Raw genomic sequence first — 22,513 nt, 5'->3', positions numbered from 1 at the left:
GAGAGAGAGCGGGAGGAGAGGAGAGAGAGGGGGAGGAGAGGAGAGAGAGGGGGGAGGAGAGAGAGAGGGGAAGGAGGGAGAGGGGGAGGAGAGGAGAGAGAGGGGAAGGAGGGATGGGGGAGGAGAGGAGAGAGAGGGGGAGGAGAGGAGAGAGAGGGGGAGGAGAAAAAGAGGGGAAGGAGGGAGAGGGGGAGGAGAGGAGAGAGAGGGGAAGGAGAGATAGGGGAGGAGAGAGAGGGGGAGGAGAGGTGAGAGAGGGGGAGGAGAGAGAGAGGGGAAGGAGGGAGAGGGGGAGGAGAGGAGAGGAGAGAGAGAGGGGAAGGAGAGATAGGGGGAAGACAGAGAGGGGACGGAGATAGAGGGGGAGGAGAGGCGAGAGAGGGGGAGGAGAGGAGAGGAGAGAGAGGGGGAGGAGAGAGAGGGGAAGGAGAGAGAGGGAGATGAGAGGAGAGAGAGGGGGCGGAGGGAGAGGGGAGGAGAGAGAGGGGGAGGAGAAAGAGGGTGAGGAGAGAAAGGGGGAGGAGAGGAGAGAGAGGGGATGGAGAGATAGGGGAGGAGAGAGAGGGGGAGGAGAGGCGAGAGAGGGGAAGGAGAGAGAGGGGAAGGAAAGAGAGGGGGAGGAGAGGAGAGGAGAGAGAGGGGAAGGAGAGAGAGGGGGAGGAGAGAGAGGGGAATGAGGGATAGGGGGAGGGGGAGGAGAGGAGAGGGGAGAGAGGCGGAGGAGAGGAGAGAGAGGGGGAGGAGGTAGCGGGGAAGGAGAGAGGGGGGGATTAGAGGAGAGAGAGGGGGAGGAGGGGGAGGGAGAGGGAGAGGAGAGAGAGGGGAAGGAGAGGAGAGAGAGGGGGAGGAGAGGAGAGAGAGGGGAAGGAGAGGAGAGAGAGGGGGAGGAGAGGAGAGAGAGGGGGAGGAGGGAGAGGGAGAGGAGAGAGGGGGGGAGGAGAGGAGAGAGAGGGGGAGGAGAGGAGAGAGAGGGGAAGGAGAGAGAGGGGGAGGAGAGGAGAGAGAGAGGAAGGAGAGAGAAGGGAAGGAAAGAGAGGGGGGGGGGAGAGTTTGGCGGAAAGGGTAGGGGAAACGGAGGGGAAAATGACGGTTGATTGACATTCACAGGGCCCAGGGCTGAGGCGTGAAGCTGTGTGTTCTCCCTGTTCCTTGTTAGTGTGGAGACGGTTGCCCTTCACTTGCTCTTATCAAAGTGATGTGGTCTTGGAACCAACGCAGTGTGATAGCAGGCGACGGGACCGCATGTTGTGTACTGAACCAGGTTTGACCTCTCTAAAGACTTGGATGGATTTGAAGTGGAAATTCAGTAACTCTTACAAGACAATGGAAATTGTTATAAGTAAAACCAACGTGTTTCGGCCTTTAGCCTTCATCAGGGTTTTTCAACAGATTTTCCAAGCCTCATGTTCATTCAATGAGGGGAAAGAAGTTTTGTTTCGGGTTGCTTACCTGCTTTTTAAACCTGTAGTAGAGAAATAAAGACAATGTTTGATGTTTTGTGTTTGATGTCTATTTATGCCACTATGGAGCCAAAGGCACATTTCCACATTTGGACTTACTTGCTTTTGGTGGTGCAATGCGCTGAATGATGGCATGCCATGGCAGTCTATCCTTCATGGAAGCTGCAAAGCCCGTTCTGAGACCAGTGTCTCGCCAGATGTTATCCGTAATGTCTCCTTTGGTCTTCTGGGAGGTCTTCGTCCATGACATGAGGGGGCCCACAGTATAAATTTACTGGCGGCCAGCTCAGGATGTCTGTGAGAATGTCCAGCAAATCTCAGCCTTCTGACCTTTATCTGGACAATCCAGACAATTAAGTTTTATATTCTATTTTATCTATTGATGATGTGTGTTTGTGGTCCAAATGACATCATGTGATCCGATTGGTCAGATGTTGGTTGGACCATGGTATTTGGTCTCATATTCTCACGTTGTGCATATACTGAACATATGTGTTCAAGTCACTTTATATGTGTTCAAGTCACTTTGGATAAAAGCGTTTGCGAAATGACTGTACAGTATTATATAATTATGACCTATCCTGTGCTACTGGCATATCTACTGTATACTGTATATTATAAACTGGGTGGTTCGAGCCCTGAATGCTGATTGGCTGACAACCGTGGTATATCAGACCATATACCACGGGTATGACAAAACATTTATTTTTACTGCTCTAATTACATTGGTAACCAGTTTATAATAGCAATAAGGCACCTCTGGGGTTAGCGGTATATGGCCAATATACCACGGCCAGGGGCTGTATCCAGGCACTTTGCGTTGCGTGGTGCTTAAGAACAGCCCTTAGCCGTGGTATAATGGCCATATACCACACCCCCTCGGGCCTTATTGCTTCATTCTACTGCATGTCTTTAGCAGATTTGACATTATAAGTACAGTAATGGCTTTAGGACCGTTGCTAGCCACAATTCTATTTTCCCAGGGACGTGGTCTGAGAGAGTACATTTTCCATGCTCCAATGGTTTATACGTTCCCCTCAAGATCCAGCGGCCCAAGTTATAAAGTAGAAAATGATTTTTTTCCCATTTACTACATATAGCAGAGTAAGTAAAATACTTGGATTGTATGAATAAAAGGCCAGACAATATATTAGGCACAGATCTAGGATCAGCTTACCCTCCCTTAAGCCTAACCTTAACCATAATGGGGGGTGGGGGGGGACTCAAAACTGACATTGGATCAGTGTCAAGGGGGCAACTTCAGTCTACTACTGAGTAGAAAGACATCAGTTTGAAGGTTTCCCCCCTAATGGTTATGGTTAGGCTTTGGGGAGGGTAAGCTGATCCTAGATCTGTGCATAAGGGTAACTTCTAGTCTGTGAGTGGTGGCCAAGCAGCAGTCTGATGAAGTGGGATGTGGGTGGGAGTAGCTCTGTGTACATTCCCACGTGCTCTAAATGGGATCTAACAGAGAGCTTATAGCCCTATAGAGATCCATAAACCACTGCATGGCTTTAGCAGCCCCCAGACTCAGCCCTAGCCACACACCCATATACACAGACCCTGTTGTCTGTCCCCAGACCCAGACCCAGATCCTGCCTCTCTCCCCAGCCCCTAACCCCCAACCCCCTGCCCCAGCCAAAAGCCCATACACAGACCATGCCCTTTCCCAGCCATTACCCTCTCCCAACAGCCCTAACCCTATCTCCAGCAACACTCCATACAAACAGTCCCAGTCCCTGTCCACTTCCCCCAACCCCTCTCCCCTCTCCCCCATACCCAAACCCAAACCCCAGCCCCTTTACCCCAGTCTGAAAGGAAGGAGACTTCATGAGACCAAAAACAGTATCTCCCTCTCTCCAGTCCCCACAAGCTGTTTTGACACAAGCTTTCCTCCATGGTGGTTCCAGCGATCTCTTAAATCTCTTATTGGAGTGTTTGAACCTGGGCCGATATTCATAGTGCCTCCATGCAGAAGTGCTGATCTAAGATCAGGTCCTCCCTGTCCATTTAATCATATTCCTTATGATCTAAAACGCTAAACTGATCCTAGATCAGCACTCCTACTCTGAGATGCTTTATGAAAACGGGCCCAGGAATCAAGTAGACATTGTGTTGCTCCTCTGTCGTGGATTGGTGGTGTTTGTTCCAGAGCCAAGGGAAGCTCAGGCAGACTTATTGGCCTGGAGGAATAGCTGAGCGGCCGGAGAGGAAGGACAGCTTGGAGCATGGGAGGAGGACCAGTCGCTTTAGAGAGGAGGAAAAAGACTGGACTGTCCAGAGAGGTAGTTCAGGGTTTATTAGGCCCTCTTACCGAGACAGTGATCTTCCTATAGTGTGTGTGTGTGTGTGTGTGTGTGTGTGTGTGTGTGTGTGTGTGTGTGTGTGTGTGTGTGTCTGTGTGTGTGTCTGTGTGTTTTCTGTGCGTGTGTTTAAGTGTGTGTGCGCGTGTGTCTGCCAATCAAATGAGCGGGTGTGTGCATGCATGCAAGGACACGTGTGTGTGCGTTCGCGAGTGTCCGAAACTTTAAAGCACATACGAAACACACCAATCATAATAATCTCCCACTAATCACACAGAGAAACACCTCACAGTAACATGACCCATGCGTCCCGAATGGCACCCTATTCCCTTCGTAGTGCACTACTTTTGACCAGGGCCCATAGGGCAATAGAGTGCCATTTGGGATGCAGACATTAACTCAGTGAAAACATTTGAAAGAGAGGTTCAGCATCATTAAAGGAAATTACAGTGGCTTGCGAAAGTATTCACCCCCCTTGGCATTTTTCCTATTTTCTTGCAACCTGGAATTAAAATAGATTTTTTTGGAGGTTTGTATAATTAGATTTACACAACATGCCTACCACTTTGAAGATGCAAAATATTTTTTATTGTGAAACAAACAAGAAATAAGACAAAAAAACAGAAAACTTGAGTGTGCATAACTATTCACCCCCCCAAAGTCAATACTTTGTAGAGCCACCTTTTGCAGCAATTACAGCTGCAAGTCTCTTGGGGTATGTCTCTATAAGCTTGGCACATCTAGCCACTGGGATTTTTGCCCATTCTTCAAGGCAAGACTGCTCCAGCTCTTTCAAGTTGGATGGGTTCCGCTGGTGTACAGCAATCTTTAAGTCATACCACAGATTCTCAATTGGATTGAGGTCTGGGCTTTGACTAGGCCATTACAAGACATTTAAATGTTTCCCCTTAAACCACTCAAGTGTTGCTTTAGCGGTATGCTTAGGGTCATTGTCCTGCTGGAAGGTGAACCTCCACCCAGTCTCAAATCTCTGGAAGACTGAAACAGGTTTCCCTCAAGAATTTCCCTGTATTTAGCGTCATCCATCATTCCTTCAATTCTGACCTGTTTCCCAGTCCCTGCCATTGAAAAACATCCCCACAGCATGATGCTGGCACCACCATGCTTCACCGTGGGGATGGTGTTCTCGGGGTGATGAGAGGTGTTGGGTTTGCGCTAGACATAGTGTTTTCCTTGATGGCCCAAAAGCTCAATTTTAGTCTCATCTGACCAGAGTACCTCTTCCATATGTTTGGGGAGTCTCCCACATGTCTTTTGGCGAACACCAAACATGTTTGCTTATTTTTTTCTTTAAGCAATGGCTTTTTTCTGGCCACTCTTCCATAAAGCCCAGCTCTGTGGAGTGTATGGCTTAAAGTGGTCCAATGGACAGATACTCCAATCTCCACTGTGGAGCTTTGCTGCTCCTTTAGGGTTATCTTTGTTCTCTTTGTTGCCAAATAAAAATCAATTTAAATAATAATAATAATATATAATATAATGACAGGTTGTAATGCAACAAAATAGGAAAAGCGCCAAGGGGGATGAATACTTTTGCAAGGCACTGTAGATCTTTAATCGGCTCATTCATTTGATTAGACTAGATCAGGACTTTACCTTTATTTCATATGTTGTAATCAGAAGAAGACAATGACATGGGGAGAGTTTCTGATTTCATGCACTAATAGCATCTGCACACACACACACACACACACACACACAGACAGATGATGCACACACACTATACGCACGCACACACAGACACAACGCACTCACACACTTACATACACACACACACACACACACAGACAGATGATGCACACACACTATACGCACGCACACACAGACACAACGCACTCACACACTTACATACACACACACACACACACACACAGACAGATGATGCACACACACTATACGCACGCACACACAGACACAACGCACTCACACACTTACATACACACACACACACACACACAGACAGATGATGCACACACACTATACGCACGCACACACAGACACAACGCACTCACACACTTACATACACACACACACACACAGACAGATGATGCACACACACTATACGCACGCACACACAGACACAACGTAGCTGTTGTCTTAACCGGGGTATGACCCATCCTGAGAGAGTTTCTCTGTAATAGTTTCATGTCATGTGCGTGCTGAGAGATCATAGGCTGTACAGTTCTAGACTCTGGCCAGAGTCTTTGGCCTTGTGGATGAGATGGTAATCACTAGAAAGCCGTGCTAGAAAGGTCAAGAATGGTGAATTATTTCAAACTAACATGCATTGCCAAGCTATCTGTAGTGTTTCAGTGAATTCTGAAGTATAACATGTTAACATGAATTATGATGTATAACATGTTAATATGAATTCTGATGTATAACATGTTGACATGAATTCTGATTTATAACATGTTAACATGAATTATGATGTATAACATGTTAAAATGAATTACAATGTATAACATGTTAAAATGAATTATGATATATACCATGTGAAGCTGCAAAGCTCCACAGCGGAGATTGGAGTATCTGTCCATAGGACCACCTTAAGCCGTACACTCCACATAGCTGGACTTTACGGAAGAGTGGCCAGAAAAAAGCCATTGCTTAAAGAAAGAAATAAGCAAACACGTTGGTGTTCGCCAAAAGGCATGTGAGAGACTCCCCAAACATATGGAAGAGGTACTCTGGTCAGATGAGACTAAAATTGAGCTTTTTGGCCATCAAGGAAAACGCTATGTCTGGCGCAAACCCAACACCTCTCAACACCCCGAGAACACCATCCCCACAGTGAAGCATGGTGGTGGCAGCATCATGCTGTGGGTTTGTTTTTCATCGGCAGGGACTGGGAAACTGGTCAGAATTGAAGGAATGATCGATGGCGCTAAATACAGGGAAATTCTTGAGGGAAACCTGTTTCAGGCTTCCAGAGATTTGAGACTGGGACGGAGGTTCACCTTCCAGCAGGACAATGACCCTTAAGTATACTGCTAAAGCAACACTTGAGTGGTTTAAGGGGAAAGATTTAAATGTCTTGGAATGGCCTAGCCAAAGCCCAGACCTCAATCCAATTGAGAATCTGTGGTATGACTTAAAGATTGCTGTACACCAGCGGAACCCATCCAACTTGAAGGAGCTGGGGCAGTTTTGCCTTGAAGAATGAGCAAAAATCCCAGTGGCTAGATGTGCCAAGCTTATAGAGACATACCCCAAGAGACTTGCAGCTGTAATTGCTGCAAAAGGTGGCTCTACAAAGTATCGACTTTGGGGGGGTGATTAGTTATGCACGCTCAAGTTTTCTGTTCTTTTGTCTTATTTCTTGTTTGTTTCACACCCCAAAAATATATTGCATCTTCAAAGTGGTAGGCATGTTGTGTAAATCAAATGATACAACCCCCCCCCCCAAAATCAATTTTAATTCCAGATTGTAAGGCAACAAAATAGGAAAAATGCCAAGGGGGGTGAATACTTTCACAAGCCACTGCAGTAATGACTGTGGGGGAGATACATGTCTTGTGTTCCTTTGCTGCTGCAGGGTACACTGGGATATCTCTGGAGGACTGCATATCTCTAGTCCTGGGCCGGAGGACAGAGGAGTGTACAGGTGCACAGCCTCAAACACCCACGGTTCAGACTCAGAGACTACACAGCTGCTGTTAGCTGGTGAGTATCCTGTCACCTGGGTTGTATATGGGTGGCAGGTAGCCTAGCAGTTAGAGCGTTGGGCCAGGTAACCAAAAGGTCGCTGGTTTGAATACCCGAGCCGACAAGGTAAAAATCTGTCGATGTGCCCTTGAGCAAGACACTTAACCCTAATTTGCTATAGGTGCGCCATACTACTATGGCTGGCCCTGTAAAACAACATGTTTCACTGCACCTATCCGGTGTATGTGACAATACAACATCTTATTATATTAATTAGTGCACCCCTAGCCCCAAGGTTCGCCAAAGTATACGTTGTCTGGTCTTTGTCGTCCCAACGCAAATAGCGTAGTCGGCAATACTAGCAAGTTACATTAAACATCCTCCATTCAGGCTGCAAAGGCATCGGTTTGCTCCTTAACTAGCTTCATTGTAAATAAGAATTTATTCTTAACTGACTTGCTGTCACGTTCGTTTAAAGAAGGGTCGGACCAAGGCGCAGCGTGATATGCGTACATGTTTATTAACGATAAACACACGACAAAACAACAAAGGAAACGAAACGTGAAGTCCAAAGGTACAACACAACAAACCTTACACGGAACAAGAACCCACAACTAGACAGTGCCAAAAGGCTGCCTAAGTATGATTCCCAATCAGAGACAACGAGCGACAGCTGCCTCTGATTGGGAACCACACCGGCCAACCTAGAAATACAAATCTAGAATATTCACACCCTGACCAAACTAGCTAGAGTTCTGTAGGCGTGACACTTGCCTAGTTAAATAAAGGTTAAATAATAATAAAAATATGGCGTGCAGCCGGAAAACAAAGGGGGAAATTATACGTACTGTCTTAATAAAACATAATTTCCACCACCATGCTAGTTACAGCGTTCAGCCAATCATTTGCACCAGTCTGTTGTTTATCCCTGCTGAACACAATGTCCAGAAGTAGCTAGCCATCCTAGCATGGTGGTGGAATGTGATGTTTTATTATTTTCTGACAGCCCCTCATTTAGTTCCTAGTGAATACGACCATGTCCCAGGTCTGACAATGAGGAAATTCTTATGTATTCATAGTATGTACACTATTTATAAATCGTTTATTAATACTTATTCATGAAAGTTATTATAAAATGTTTCTCAGCCCAGAGACACAAATAAAGTGCAAATGGTAATTTATATATATTTTTAAACACATTCTCATTTACAGCAATGACCTGGGGAATAGTTACAGGGGAGGGGAGGGGGGATAAATGAGCCACTTGGAAACATTTGTAGTTGTTGTCTGTTTTTCTCAGAGCCTCCTGTGATAGCTGTGTCGTGGAGGAACGTATCGGACCAGGGGGTCCCCAGTCTGAGGGCTGTGGTGGGGGGACGGGTCAGCCTACGCCCTGGGGCTAGCCTAACTCTAGACTGCCCTGTCACAGGTAGGTCTCACCATAGCAATTAAATCCCTTGCACTCTTAGAAAAAAAGGGTTCCTAATGGGTTCTACGGCTGTCCCCATAGGATAACCCTTTTTGGTTCCAGGTAGAACTCTTTTGGGTTCCATGTAGACCCTCTGTGTAAAATGTTCTACATGGAACTGAAAAGGGTTATACCTGGAACCAAAAGGGTTCTTCAAAGGGTTATCCTATGTGGACAGCCAAATAACCCTTTTAGGTTCTAGGTGTCACCTTTTTTTCTAAGAGTGTGGAGTGGATCATGCCATAGTGATTATAATTCTGTGGATCTCATCTGGACAGACAGTCCCTCCATTTTGTGGCTCACATTGTCAAGTTACAAAATGATCTACCTTGTGTTTAAATTGAATTTCAAGCAATAATAGATATCTGGTGTAAGGTAGCATATTTTGTCAGACATTATAAAGCTTCAAAGGTGACCCAGTAGTAAAGCAAATTCATGTGATAAGGTACATCTATCCTATAAGGTAGCACATTCTGGTAGACATGATCAAGTTATGAAGTGGACTTACCTTGTGTTGAAATTGTATTTCAAACAATAACTTGTATCTATACAGCATATCTATAGTGAAAATAGTAGGATATGTTGACCACACTGGTCTTTATCAGTTCTAGTTTTGGCTGCTCTTTGGCAGTAATATACTGTGGTTAACACAAATGAATATCAGCCTTGTCCTACCACGATCCAATACGCTAACATGGGTTTTATATATCATATGGTTATGTGGCGGATCATAGCTACAGTGTAGACACACTGAAAGACACAGTTAGCTGAAAAGTGAATTGTGTGGAAAGCCACCATGCCAATCAGGGCTCTAGCGGTCGACACATGGATTTAAACTTACTAGTTCAGTTACAGCTGTAATCATGTGTATAAAATGAGAGCAGAGCTTTGATTGCGAAGTCATGCTTTGTGACAAGGCTTGGCAGTTGGCTACAGCATTCCAGGATTACACCATCGTGCAATTTGTTGTTGAAAATTATCTGTTTTACAATTATTAGCTAGAGAGGTTTGTAATGTATGTCGTGAAGTGGTATTAGACCAGAGCCCTATCTGACACCCTATTCCCCATATAGGGCATTACTTTCGAACCCATATAGGGCACTACTTTCGACCACAGCTCTATCTGACACCCACATAGGGCTGTAGTGCACTATGGGACATTGGGGGATAGGCCAGGGTGTTATTTGAGACAGCCAATAACCTTGATCAACCACACAATAGTTATTGGGTTGAATCCTCCCGGGTTGCCTCCTAAATGGCACCCTATTCCCTTTATAGTGCACTACCTTTGACCAGGGCCTATAGGGTAGCGCACTGTATAAAGCATAGGGTGCCATTTGGAAAGTGTCCTCAGCCTCATCATCACCTTAGTGAGAACCGCCTGAGATGAAAGGACATGTTATTTAAGTCTAATTTGTTTTGGCCTTACACCTATACAAAAACACACACACACACACACACACACACCAAAAAAAAAATACACACACAGCTGCTTTAATCACCCAGTGATTGAATGGGATGAGCGAGGGGGTGGTGGTGTGTGTGTGTGTGTGTGTGTGTGTGTGTGTGTGTGTGTGTGTGTGTGTGTGTGTGTGTTTGTAAAGGTATGAGGCCAAAACAAATGAGACTTAAATAACATGTCCTTTAATCTCAGTGAGAGGAGAAAGGATAAGGGAGAAGTGGAGAGAGACGAGGGGAGAGAAAGAGAGAGACGAGGGGAGAGAAAGAGAGAGACGAGGGGAGAGAAAGAGAGAGAGACGAGGGGAGAGAAAGAGAGAGAGACGAGTGGAGAGAAAGAGAGAGACGAGGGTAGAGAAAGAGAGAGAGACGAGGGGAGAGAAAGAGAGAGAGACGAGGGGAGAGAAAGAGAGAGAGACGAGGGGAGAGAAAGAGAGAGAGACGAGGGGAGAAAAAGAGAGAGACGAGGGTAGAGAAAGAGAGAGAGACGAGGGGAGAGAAAGAGAGAGACGAGTGGAGAGAAAGAGAGAGAGACGAGGGGAGAGAACGAGAGAGAGACGAGGGGAGAGAAAGAGAGAGACGAGGGGAGAGAGAGAGAGAGACGAGGGGAGAGAAAGAGAGAGAGACGAGTGGAGAGAAAGAGAGAGAGACGAGGGGAGAGAAAGAGAGAGACGAGGGGAGAGAACGAGAGAGCCGAGGGGAGAGAAAGAGAGAGACGAGTGGAGAGAAAGAGAGAGACGAGGGGAGAGAAAGAGAGAGACGAGGGGAGAGAACGAGAGAGACGAGGGGAGAGAAAGAGAGAGAGACGAGGGGAGAGAAAGAGAGAGACGAGGGGAGAAAACGAGAGAGACGAGGGGAGAGAAAGAGAGAGAGACGAGGGGAGAGAACGAGAGAGACGAGGGGAGAGAAAGAGAGAGAGACGAGGGGAGAGAACGAGAGAGACGAGGGGAGAGAAAGAGAGAGAGACGAGGGGAGAGAACGAGAGAGACGAGGGGAGAGAAAGAGAGAGAGACGAGGGGAGAGAACGAGAGAGACGAGGGGAGAGAAAGAGAGAGAGACGAGGGGAGAGAAAGAGAGAGAGACGAGTGGAGAGAAAGAGAGAGAGACGAGGGGAGAGAAAGAGAGAGAGACGAGGGGAGAGAAAGAGAGAGAGACGAGTGGAGAGAACGAGAGAGACGAGGGGAGAGAAAGAGAGAGAGACGAGGGGAGAGAACGAGAGAGACGAGGGGAGAGAAAGAGAGAGAGACGAGGGGAGAGAACGAGAGAGACGAGGGGAGAGAAAGAGAGAGAGACGAGGGGAGAGAACGAGAGAGACGAGGGGAGAGAAAGAGAGAGAGACGAGGGGAGAGAACGAGAGAGACGAGGGGAGAGAAAGAGAGAGAGACGAGGGGAGAGAAAGAGAGAGAGACGAGTGGAGAGAACGAGAGAGACAAGGGGAGAGAAAGAGAGAGAGACGAGGGGAGAGAAAGAGAGAGAGACGAGGGGAGAGAGAGAGAGAGACGAGGGGAGAGAAAGAGAGAGAGACGAGTGGAGAGAAAGAGAGAGAGACGAGGGGAGAGAAAGAGAGAGACGAGGGGAGAGAAAGAGAGACGAGGGGAGAGAACGAGAGAGACGAGGGGAGAGAAAGAGAGAGACGAGTGGAGAGAAAGAGAGAGAGAGAAAGGTATTTGAGGCAATGTAAAGAGATACTGTCTTTTATGTGTTACTTTGGGTTGTGAAGAGATGTCTTGTCTGGCAGCAATTGGCTTCCCTCCAAGACATGCACGCACGCACGCACGCACGCACGCACGCACACACACACACACACACACACACACACACACACGCGCACACACACGCACACACACGCACACATACACACAGACACATGAAAGACACTCTCTCTCACACAGACACCTGTAGGATCCTGAGCTGATATATCTCATAAACCATCCTGATTGTAGAAGGTCATTTAATCTGTATCAGAGAGGTCAGAGAGATCCGGAGAAACAATCACTGGACCTTCACACACACCATTTCACCATGTCAGTATATTCAATATTGGATTCATCTCCAGTGAGTTTTGTGTACATGCATTTCTCAACAGAAATAACACATATGTCTATGTATGCTGACAATTATACAATGGGTGGGTGTAAACCGCATTCCAGCCAGTGTCTATTCCACAAGACGAGGGGAGAGAAAGAGAGAGACGAGGGGAGAGAAAGAGAGAGACGAGGGGAGAGAAAGAGAGAGAGACGAGGGGAGAGAAAGAGAGAGACGAGGGGAGAGAAAGAGAGAGAGACGAGGGGAGAGAAAGAGAGAGACGAGGGGAGAGAAAGAGAGAGACGAGGGGAGAGAACGAGAGAGAGACGAGGGGAGAGAAAGAGAGAGACGAGGGGAGAGAAAGAGAGAGATGAGGGGAGAGAAAGAGAGAGAGACGAGGGGAGAGAAAGAGAGAGACGAGGGGAGAGAAAGAGAGACGAGGGGAGAGAAAGAGAGAGACGAGGGGAGAGAAAGAGAGACGAGGGGAGAGAAAAAGAGAGAGACGAGGGGAGAGAAAGAGAGAGACGAGGGGAGAGAAAGAGAGAGAGACGAGTGGAGAGAAAGAGAGAGAGACGAGGGGAGAGAAAGAGAGAGACGAGGGGAGAGAAAGAGAGACGAGGGGAGAGAACGAGAGAGACGAGGGGAGAGAAAGAGAGACGAGGGGAGAGAAAGAGAGAGACGAGGGGAGAGAAAGAGAGAGAGACGAGGGGAGAGAAAGAGAGAGAGACGAGGGGAGAGAAAGAGAGAGACGAGGGGAGAGAAAGAGAGACGAGGGGAGAGAAAGAGAGAGAGACGAGGGGAGAGAAAGAGAGAGAGACGAGGGGAGAGAAAGAGAGAGATGAGGGGAGAGAAAGAGAGAGAGACGAGGGGAGAGAAAGAGAGACGAGGGGAGAGAAAGAGAGAGACGAGGGGAGAGAAAAAGAGAGAGACGAGTGGAGAGAAAGAGAGACGAGGGGAGAGAAAGAGAGAGACGAGGGGAGAGAAAGAGAGAGAGACGAGGGGAGAGAAAGAGAGAGAGACGAGGGGAGAGAAAGAGAGAGAGACGAGGGGAGAGAAAGAGAGACGAGGGGAGAGAAAGAGAGACGAGGGGAGAGAACGAGAGAGATGAGTGGAGAGAAAGAGAGAGACGAGGGGAGAAAAAGAGAGAGATGAGTGGAGAGAAAGAGAGAGACGAGGGGAGAGAAAGAGAGAGCCGAGGGGAGAGAAAGAGAGAGACGAGGGGAGAGAAAGAGAGAGAGACGAGTGGAGAGAAAGAGAGAGCCGAGGGGAGAGAAAGAGAGAGACGAGGGGAGAGAAAAAGAGAGACGAGGGGAGAGAAAGAGAGAGACGAGGGGAGAGAAAAAGAGAGACGAGGGGAGAGAACGAGAGAGATGAGTGGAGAGAAAGAGAGAGACGAGGGGAGAAAAAGAGAGAGAGACGAGGGGAGAGAAAAAGAGAGAGATGAGTGGAGAGAAAGAGAGAGACGAGGGGAGAGAAAGAGAGAGAGACGAGGGGAGAGAAAAAGAGAGAGATGAGTGGAGAGAAAGAGAGAGACGAGGGGAGAGAAAGAGAGAGAGACGAGGGGAGAGAAAAAGAGAGAGATGAGTGGAGAGAAAGAGAGAGACGAGGGGAGAGAAAGAGAGAGAGACGAGTGGAGAGAAAAAGAGAGAGACGAGGGGAGAGAAAGAGAGAGACGAGGGGAGAGAAAGAGAGAGAGACGAGGGGAGAGAAAGAGAGAGACAAGGGGAGAGAAAGAGAGAGAGACGAGGGGAGAGAAAGAGAGAGAGACGAGGGGAGAGAAAGAGAGAGACAAGGGGAGAGAAAGAGAGAGAGACGAGGGGCGAGAAAGAGAGAGAGAGAAAGGTATTTGAGGCAATGTAAAGAGATACTGTCTTTTATGTGTTACTTTGGGTTGTGAAGAGATGTCTTGTCTGGCAGCAATTGGCTTCCCTCCAAGACATACACACACACGCACACACACACGCACACACACACACATACACACAGACACAGACACATGGAAAGACACTCTCTCTCACACAGACACCTGTAGGATCCTGAGCTGATATATCTCATAAACAAAAAATCATTTAATCTGTATCAGAGAGGTCAGAGAGATCCGGAGAAACAATCACTGGACCTTCACACACACCATTTCACCATGTCAGTATATTCAATAATTGGATTCATCTCCAGTGAGTTTTGTGTACACGCATTTCTCAGCAGAAATAACACATATGTCTATGTATGCTGATAATTATACAATGGGTGGGTGTAAACCGCATTCCAGCCAGTGTCTATTCCACAAGTTACCACCGGCTAAGGCTATGACGTTGAAATGCCTATTCACTGTTCCATCTCACTGCGCAATCCACTGTCTCATCAGGCCAACCAGGCAATTTATAAACTCTATCTCCACTGTAAAAAGCATATAGACATTATCTGCCCTTTCTTTTAGACTAGCAATATATCCTGCCAATATATCCTGCAAACACCTGCTTCTCAGGCATTATCACTTAAATGACAGCCAGTACGTGGTATTGGTTAGTTAGTTGAATGGAGGTGATACAACAGCACCCTCCTGTGGTAGAGTTCATTCTCAACACATAATAATAATAATAATAATAATAATAATAATAATAATAATAATAATAATAATAATAACCAGAAGAGGTCACTGGAGCAGATATGAGGTACTGATCAGTGGAGGCTGGTGGGAGCAGCTATAGGAGTACAGGCTCATAGTAATGGCTTGAATGGAATAAATGGAACGGTATCAAACATACGGACATTCCATTCCCGCCATTACAATGATCCCATCTCCCTATAGCTCTTCCCACTAGCCAGCACTGGTACTGATACATTGCAGATGTACTTACCACAAATGCCTATTACCACAAGTTCGTCGTATTGTACAATGCTCTCCTTTTCACCTTTTTTATATTGTCATTAGCACAGTATACATGATCCCAATTCTAGCTCCAAGACGGCGGCAAAAAAAAAAAAAAAAAAAAGTATATTGTGCTTATTTACTGGCACATTGAACCATGTCACGCGTCGTATTTTAAGAACTATGTGGGTAGTCCTAAAAACAATGACGTCATATCTGAATTCCTCCATCTTTATGCACATTCACCATTGAAATGGAATTGACCCCCATCCCTAGTTCATAGATTGACTATGTGAGACAATACAGAATGAGCTTGTCTAGTAACAGTCTGGCTGTGGCTGCTCAGACCCCATAGAAATATGTTTGAAAAACTGTAGCCAGGTACAAGCCAACATGCTGTTCAGGGCCGCATCCCACATGGCACTCTATTCTCTATATAGTGCACTAATTTTGACCAGGGCCCATAAAGAAATAGTGCACTGCATAAGGAATAGGGTGCCATTTGGGACTGTATGTGTGTGTCTGAAGGGAGTTGGCAGGACGTAAGGATTGGCATCCAGTGCTCTGATTTGTCCCTGTAATCTGTAATAACCAGTCTCAAGTACTCTAATCAGTCTCTCTGTCATGAGGGCGTTTATCTATGTTGGATGTTCTATGTGTGTTTTTGTATTTGTTTAAAGTGAAGTATTCTGTGAATTGTGGGATGTCTCAATCAGTTATTTTCAGTCTTGTGTCTCTTACACTATCTCACTATCTCTCGCTCTCTCACTATCTCTCGCTCTCTCACTATCTCTCTCTCTCTCTCTCTCTCTCTCTCTCTCTCTCTCTCTCTCTCTCTCTCTCTCTCTCTCTCTCTCTCTCTCTGCCTCTCTTCTTTCTCGCCCTCATTCTCTTTTTTTTTCTGTCGCTCTCTCTCTCTCACTCGCTCATTGTCTCTCCATCTCTCTGTCCCATCTCTCTCTGTTCCTGTTTCTCTTCCCCTCCCTCCCTCCCTCTCCCCCTCTTCTCTCTCCCTCTCCTCTCCCCTCTCTCTCTACCAGGTGTGCCTCAGCCCACAGTAACTTGGCAGAGGAAGGAGGGTGTGTTAGATGCCAGCGTGGCGGTACCCCTGCCCTCTGGTTCTCTGTGGCTCCAAAACGTTACTCTCCAGAGCCAAGGCACCTACTCGTGTGTCACTGCCAACCCCATAGGAAAATACACAGCTTCCACTGTTCTCCATGTCACCGGTGGGTTCACACACACACACACACACACACACACATGTGAGTGTGCATATACACACACAAGTGTAAATGCACACACACGAGCGTGCGTAGTGCATACACAGATTGACCCACAAGTGCTCTGGCAGCCCGCACACACACACGCATACGTGCACACACACACACACACACACACACACACACACACACACACAGCTGAAGTATACTACTGGCGCTGTGCTAGCTATCAGGGTGGTAAAATCCATCTCCTCTCAAATGTTAATCACACCTCATTGTGGAACACACACAAACACACACACACACACACACACACACACACACACACACACACACACACACACACACACTACTCTGACCAAACCAGGGTGGTCTAAGAACCTGGTCTAATACTATTTGTCTAACACTCAGACATTCATTTTTACATTTACATTTTAGTCATTTAGCAGACGCTCTTATCCAGAGCGACTTACAGTTAGTGAATATATATTTTTTTTATACTGGCCCCCCGTGGGAATCGAACCCACAACCCTGGCGTTGCAAACGCCATGCTCTATCAACTGAGCTACATCCCTGCCGGCCATTCCCTCCCCTACCTTGGACGGCGCTGGGCCAATTGTGCGCCGCCCATGAGTCTCCCGGTCGCGGCCGGCGGCGACAGAGCCTGGATTCGTAGTCCATGCTCTGTAGTACATTCGTAGTCCATGCTCTGTATTCGGTACCATGGACTACATTACTCATTGTCCATGTTGTCTGTTACTCTGGAACATATTCTAACCTACTGTAAACCTTCACACAACATCATGATAACCTACTGTAAACCTCCACACAACATTATGATAACCTACTGTAAACCTCCACACAACATGATGATAACCTGCTGTAAACCTCCATACAACGTGATGATAACATACTGTAAACCTCCATACAACATGATGATAACCTACTTTAAACCTCCATACAACGTGATGATAACCTACTGTAAACCTCCATACAACATGATGATAACCTGCTGTAAACCTCCATACAACATGATGATAACCTACTGTAAACCTCCATACAACATGATGATAACCTGCTGTAAACCTCCATACAACATGATGATAACCTGCTGTAAACCTCCACACAACATGATGATACGTTGAATCTTACCAGGATTAATACAGAAACTAGATGAATCAAACTATGACAACACTTGGAGCCTGTCCTGAAGGCCCTAGTTAGAACATGGTAGGGGAGGAGGAGGACAGAAACATTCTGGCATATTGTTTAGATTTTACTGTGGATTTCACTTTTCTTGCCCCAGAACTGTAGGTTCATGAAACTATTGGTTCACACGTATTTGGACTTGAATGAATGGATGAATGAATGATTGATTGATGGATGGATTTATTAATTGATTGATGGATTGATTGATTGACAGGACTAACTCTAGGTCCAACTCCAGGTCCAGCTCAAGACCCAACTCCAGCCAGAGGGTCTACAGTGTCCCTGCAGTCCAAGGAGCTGAGCAGGAGGAGAGTCCTCATGGCTTCACGCATGGGAACCACTGTGACCATCAGACCTGGAGAGATCTTACGCATAGGTACTGTACAGTCGTGGTCAAAAGTTTTTAGAATGACACAAATACTAATTTTCACAAAGTCTGCTGCCTCAGTTTTGATGATGGCAATTTGCATATACTCCAGAATGTCATGAAGAGTGATCAGATTAATTGCAATAATTGCAAAGTCCCTCTTTGCCATGAAAATGAACTTAATCCCCAAAAAACATTTCCACTGCATTTCAGCCCTGCCACAAAAGGACCAGCTGACATCATGTCAGTGATTCTCTCGTTAACACAGGTGAGAGTGTTGACAAGGACAAGGCTGGAGATCACTCTGTCATGCTGGTTGAGTTAGAATAACAGACTGGAAGCTGAGGGTGGTGCTTGAAATCATTGTTCTTCCTTTGTTAACCATGGTTACCTGCAAGTAAACACGTGCCGTCATCATTGCTTTGCACAAAAAGGGCTTCACAGGCAAGGATATTGCTGTTAGTAAGATTGCGCCTAAATCAACCATTTATCGGATCATCAAGAACTTCAAGGAGAGAGGTTCAATTGTTGTGAAGAAGACGTCAGGGCGCCCAAGAAAGTCCAGCAAGCGCCAGGACCTTCTCCTAAAGTTGATTCAGCTGCGGGATCGGGGCACCACCAGTGCAGAGCTTGCTCAGGAATGGCAGCAGGCAGGTGTGAGTGCATCTGCACGCACAGTGAGGCGAAGACTTTTGGAGGATGGCCTGGTGTCAAGAAGGGCAGCAAAGAAGCCACTTCTCTCCAGGAAAAACATCAGGGACAGACTGATATTCTGCAAAAGGTACAGGGATTGGACTGCTGAGGACTGGGGTAAAGTCATTTTCTCTGATGAATCCACTTTCCGATTGTTTGGGGCATCCGGAAAACACCTTGTCCGGAGAAGACAAGGTGAGCGCTACCATCAGTCCTGTGTCATGCCAACAGTAAAGCATCCTGAGACCATTAATGTATGGGGTTGCTTCTCAGCCAAGGGAGTGGGCTCACTCACAATTTTGCCTAAGAACACAGCCATGAATAAAGAATGGTACCAACACATCCTTCGAGAGCAACTTCTCCCAACCATCCAAGAACAGTTTGGTGATCACCATTGCCTTTTCCAGCATGATAGTTATCACTTTTGCCTTATGGCAAGGTGCTCCAAGTGGCTCTGGGAACAAAACATTGACATTTTGGGTCCATGGCCAGGAAACTCCCCAGACCTTAATCCCATTGAGAACTTGTGGTCGATTCTCAAGAGGCGGGTTGACAAACAAAACCCCACAAATTCTGACAAACTCCAAGCATTTATTATGCAAGAATGGGCTGCCATCAGTCAGGATGTGGCCCAGAAGTTAATTGACAGCATGCCAGGGCGGATAGCAGAGGTCTTGAAAAAGAAGGGTCAACACTGCAAATATTGACTCTTTGCATAAACTTAATGTAATTGTCAATAAAAGCCTTTGACACTTATGGAATGCTTGTAATTATACTTCAGTATACCATAGTAACATCTGACAAAAATATCTCATAACACTGAAGCAGCGAACTTTGTGAAGACCAATACTTGTGTCATTCTCAACACTTTTGACCATGACTGTACACACACACACACACACTTACACACAATGGCATATACGTAAGTATGAATGAACGCACACACACACACACAATGACCAATGGCCTCCCTCTCTCCTTCAGGATGCCCAGTGGTTCCAGACCATAGAGGGCCTGTCCGTTGGGACTACCAGAACCACACTCTGAAGGAGTCCACCTGGACCGGACCAGACCTGGCCCCAGGACAGAGTCTGGGTCCTGGGCAGGATCAGAGTCTGGGTCCTGGTCTGGTTCTGGGTCTTCAGTACCGTATACTGGTGGGAGGTCGTGTTCTGGAGGTGAACACTGTGCAGGGAAGGTTCTCTGGACGCTACCGATGCCAAACCCCCATCCACGACAACACACAGCTACTGTCTGCTTGGATCCACGTCCATGCTGAAGGTGTGTGTGTGTGTGTGTATGTGTATGTATGTGTGTATGTGTGTGTGTGCTAATGTGTATGTGTGTGTATATGTATGTATGTGTGTGTGTGTATTTATGTGTATGTATGTGTGTATGTATGTGTGTGTGTGCTAATGTGTATGTGTATATGTATGTATGTGTGTGTGTGTATGTGTGTATATATGCGTGCGTGCCTGCATGTGCGGTGTACGCACAACTTTCTGCTGCACATAATAATAACATTTAATGAGACCCACTCCACAAACTTCTGATAACCTTCCATGTAATTCATTGTAATTACAGGTACAGTTGAAGTCGGCAGTTTACATACACTTAGGTTGGAGTCATTAAAACTCGTTTCTCAACCACTCCACACATTTCTTGTTAACAAACTATAGTTTTGGCAAGTCGGTTAGGACATCTACTTTGTGCATGACACAAGTAATTTTTCCAACAATTGTTTACAGACAGATTATTTCACTTATAATTCACTGTATCACAATTCCAGTGGGTCAGAAGTTTACATACATTAAGTTGACTGTGCCTTTAAACAGCTTGGAAAATTCCAGAAAATGATATCATGGCTTTAGAAGCTTCTGATAGGCTAATTGACATCATTTGAGTCAATTGTAGGTGTACCTGTGGATGTAGTTCAAGGCCTACCTTCAAACTCAGTGCCTCTTTGCTTGACATCATGGAAAAATCAAAAGAAATCAGCCAAGACCTCAGGAAAAAAAATCCTGGTTCATCCTTGGGAGCAATTTCCAAACGCCTGAAGGTACCACGTTCATCTGTACAAACAATAGTATGCAAGTATAAACACCATGGGACCACGCAGCCATCATACCGCTCAGGAAGGAGACGCGTTCTGTCTCCTAGAGATGAACTTTCTTTGGTTCGAATAGTGCAAATCAATCCCAGAACAACAGCAAAGGACCTTGTGAAGATGCTGGATGAAACAGGTACAAAAGTATCTATATCCACAGTAAAATTAGTCCTATATCGACATAACCTGAAAGGCCGCTCAGCAAGGAAGAAGCCACTGCTCCAAAACCGCCATAAAAAAGCCAGACTACGGTTTGCAACTGCACATGGGGACAAAGACCGTACTTTTTGGAGAAATGTCCTCTGTTCTGATGAAACAAAAATAGAACTGTTTGGCCATAATGACCATCATTATGTTTGGAGGAAAAAGGGGGTTGCTTGCAAGCCGAAGAACACCATCCCAACTGTGAACCGCGGGGGTGGCAGCATCATGCTGTGGGGGTGCTTTGCTGCAGGAGGGACTGGTGCACTTCACAAAATAGATGGCATCATGAGGAAGGAAGATTATGTGGATATATTGAAGCAACATCTCAAGACATCAGTCAGGAAGTTAAAGCTTGGTCGCAAATGGGTCTTCCAAATGGACAATGACCCGAAGCACACTTCCAAAGTTGTGGCAAAATGGCTTAAGGACAACAAAGTCAAGATATTGGAGTGGCCATCACAAAGCCCTGACCTCAATCCTATAGAAAATCTGTGGGCAGAACTGAAAAAGCGTGTGCGAGCAAGGAGGCCTACAAACCTGACTCAGTTACACCAGCTCTGTCAGGAGGAATGGGCCAAAATTCACCCAACTTATTGTTGGAAGCTTGTGGAAGGCTACCCGAAACGTTTGACCCAAGTTTAACAATTTAAAGGCAATGCTACCAAATACTAATTGAGTGTATGTAAACTTCTTACCCACTGGGAATGTGATGAAATAAATAAAAGCTGAAATAAATCATTCTCTCTACTATTATTCTGACATTTCACATTCTTAAAATAAAGTGGTGATCCTAACTGACCTAAGACAGGGAATTTTTACTAGGATTAAATGTCAGGAATTGTGAAAAACTGAGTTTAAATGTATTTGGCTAAGGTGTATGTAAACTTCTGACTTCAACTGTATGTGTGCAGTCCGATATTACACTGAACTGATGTGTGTGCGTGTGCATGGGCATGCGTCTTAACTGGTTTGTCTATTCACTGACTTCTAAGGCTCGTATTGTACAAATCAACCCATTCCCTTTGTAGAGCTCCATTAGTCTCCCTTTTCCCTCCCCTTATGTCCTGTTCTTAACTGGATCAAACATACACATGATGGCCATTGTGCTGTCAGGTCCAACCTCACTTTCAGGGTGCGTCCCAAATGGCACCCTATTCCCTACATAGTGCACTACTTTTGACCAGAGCCCTGTGGATACATAGTGCACTATGTAGGGAATAGGGTGCCATTTGGGACACACATTCAGCCTCTCTGTGGATACAGCTGGTAGCTATCACCAGACCCCAATTAACATGGCAATTTGTACCACTCACGGTCATCAGAACATATCTTTCTTCTGCAGAATTTGTATGATTCAGACATGAGGGAAGTGGAGGGGTATGACTTTGGACTAATGGCACTAATGGATAATATCAACAGCATTTTAAAACATGAAGGCTGTGATTGTGAGAGAGAGAGAGA

The 22,513-nt window shown here is 46.2% G+C and overlaps 1 pseudogene across 1 annotated transcript in view; it reads left to right on the top strand.

Moving 5' to 3' along the window:
* Positions 1–20,022, top strand: part of LOC311126463 (ADAMTS-like protein 3) — a 33,078-nt pseudogene extending 13,056 nt beyond the window's left edge. Inside the window, exons 7-11 of the transcript in view lie at positions 7,323–7,450; positions 8,733–8,861; positions 16,293–16,514; positions 17,932–18,057; positions 19,726–20,022. The product of the transcript in view is annotated as an ADAMTS-like protein 3 (transcript). The remainder of the gene's footprint in view (positions 1–7,322; positions 7,451–8,732; positions 8,862–16,292; positions 16,515–17,931; positions 18,058–19,725) is intronic.
* Positions 20,023–22,513: the final 2,491 nt, after the last annotated feature.

This window comes from Coregonus lavaretus, assembly GCF_964263955.1.
Source record: "Coregonus lavaretus genome assembly, contig: HAP1_SCAFFOLD_5992, whole genome shotgun sequence".
NCBI classification, from domain to species: domain Eukaryota; kingdom Metazoa; phylum Chordata; class Actinopteri; order Salmoniformes; family Salmonidae; genus Coregonus; species Coregonus lavaretus.
The sequence above is the reverse complement of the archived record's forward strand: the minus strand, read 5'-3'. Positions and strand labels throughout refer to the sequence as shown.